At 37.3% G+C, this 2541-nt stretch overlaps 1 pseudogene; it reads left to right on the forward strand.

Moving 5' to 3' along the window:
- The first annotated feature begins 402 nt into the window (after positions 1–402).
- On the forward strand, positions 403–1011 carry LOC142841577 (transformer-2 protein homolog alpha pseudogene; annotated as a pseudogene).
- Positions 1012–2541: the final 1530 nt, after the last annotated feature.

Raw genomic sequence — 2541 nt, forward strand, 5'->3', positions numbered from 1 at the left:
ATGTAAAACGGAAACACAATTGGCCACAGATTAAATAACCAGGGTTTTGTTTTGAGGACCAGGAAGCATTAGAAGCTTGGAAATCCAGAATCAAAAAAAAGGAGGGAAAAAGAGTCCTTAGCCACAACCACTCCATTATCAATATCAATAGTGTCTTGGGCTATAGGAACGAGATCTTGACCGTGATCTATACCGACTGTAATAAGGAGAAGTCGACCTTCTTCTGTACTGGTAATCGTAATCTTTGTACCTGTCATAGCCTCGATCATATCCTCTAAGAATCTCGTCGTCTACCACCGCCGCCGCTTCTGCCACCTCCTCCTCCACCACCACGTTCACCACCACTATGAGTTGGTCTGCCCATGTAAATGCCTGGTGTAGGTGTATGAGCTCTTGGCCGACATGAGTGATGTAGAGGAGAACAACTTTGAGGACAGAGAGTCTCGCTCTCAGTCAAAATCTCCAATGGGAACTCCTGCTTGCGTAAAATCAGAGAGCCAGTCAGGAACTCGTAGTCCATCACGGGTTTCCAAACGTTCTGAATCACATTCTCGGTCAAGATGAAAATCCAGGTCAAGATCAAGGAGACATTCTCATAGACGCTACAGTCGGTCCAGGTCCCACTCTCATAGGAGATGATGTCGAAGTAGATCCTATACGGCAGAGTATCGTCGACGAAGAAGCCGGAGTCATTTTCCAATGTCTAATCGCAGAAGACATACAGGCAGCAGGGCGAATCCAGATCCCAATAGTTGCCTGGGAGTGTTTGGCCTCAGTTTGTACACAACAGAAAGAGATCTTTGTGAAGTATTTTCTCGATATGGACCATTGAGTGGTGTCAATGTAGTTTATGATCAATGAATTGGCAGGTCATGTGGATTTGCTTTTGTGTATTTTGAGAGGGTAGATGACTCTAAGGAGGCTATTGAAAAAGCAAATGGAATGGAGCTGGATGGTAGAAGAATTCGTGTGGATTATTCTATAACCAAGAGACCTCTTGACTGTTCTTAAACGAGGTGTTGAGGGCTCCACATAATAAAATAAATCATATGTTTTTAACTCCTTTAAATATATAACCAAGGAAAATCTAAAAGAACATTTACAATTGTGAGTTAAATATTCTCCAAAATATTTGAGAGATTATAGAGGTTTATGGCATTTTTCACAGATTGTTGATAAACTCACGTTTTTCTTGCAAAACTAGGCAGACTCACAGGGCACAAAATGGCCTGATGATATTTATTTTGTGTCTTACATATATTTGGGAAGTAGAATGTCAAGAAAAATACAATCAAATTTGATTCATATTTATTCTTCAGTATCCACAATATTTTACTGTACACTATCCTGAAAAAGTTAACCTGATACATTGGAAAGATTTTATTGTGACATTCTTCAGTAACTTTTATATACTGTTTCTTTTCATAATTTGTGAAGCAATAATGATTTTTGTTTTAAATTTCTTCATAAATATTCTTACTGATGGATGATGCATTTATTTAAGCATCAGTGGACAAATAAAGTTATCCATGGGTGACTAACAACCTTGAATAAATACCCCTTCGCTCAGTTGCTATCCACAGCACCTAAGAAATGCAATTACATGCTGGGACCTATTATCCCAATTAATGGACTGTTTTATATTCAATGTGCATTATAGTTGAAACACTTTAGAGGCCTGGCCTTCACTTAACTATGGGCATAGGAGAAATTTATAACAAATAACCAAGAAAAGCCTTTCATTTACTTACCAAGATATGTAGCGTGTAATTATACTTTAAGCATAACTAGGCAAGGCTCAAAATACCGTTTGATTTAAACCACAATAAAATTATATTTCTTAAACTGTAACAAATATAACTTCATAATGAGCAAGTCATTGTGGGTTACTGTAATACTGGACTCTTCATTATCTGTTATGTCTAACTCTTTTTTCTTTTAATGATGTGGTCAAAGGCTATACTTGATTATTATTTATTGTATTCAAAGAGATTTTCATTATTCTAGGCATATGAACAGAAAAAGCAGCAATACACAGAGGTCTTTGACTAGCTAGATGCATGAACAAATAAAATAGTCTGCTGAGAAGTACACAGCCTCTTGTTGTGCCACTACTTCGTAAATTGTCAGCCTGGGGCTATGTTTTATGGCATTGGAATTTGACCACTGAAGTTTAACTCTACTCCCTCTGGTGGTTTGCAAAGCTGTATCACCAAAGCTATAAAATAAAACACTGTTGTAATTCTTCTCCTTATTGTAAGAAGCATTGATTGCCTCTGATTGTATATTATAGCAAAGGGGCAGTCTATTACATGAATTTATTGCATCTTATACCTGATAATTACTGGAAGTTATTGAACAAGGCAGGGAGTTATAGCCAGCAAGTTCCTGCCCTAGCTGAGGAAGCAAATCTACAGATATTTAGTGGATCTAAACAGCTGTAAACAACACATCCTGTTTACTGTGTGCTAGAAATGTATAATTTAGAGTGTAAGTGAGCTTATTTTAAGAATCATACTGTGAATACCATGATATTAGATT

Source organism: Microtus pennsylvanicus, chromosome X, assembly GCF_037038515.1.
Source record: "Microtus pennsylvanicus isolate mMicPen1 chromosome X, mMicPen1.hap1, whole genome shotgun sequence".
Taxonomy (NCBI): Eukaryota; Metazoa; Chordata; class Mammalia; order Rodentia; family Cricetidae; genus Microtus; species Microtus pennsylvanicus.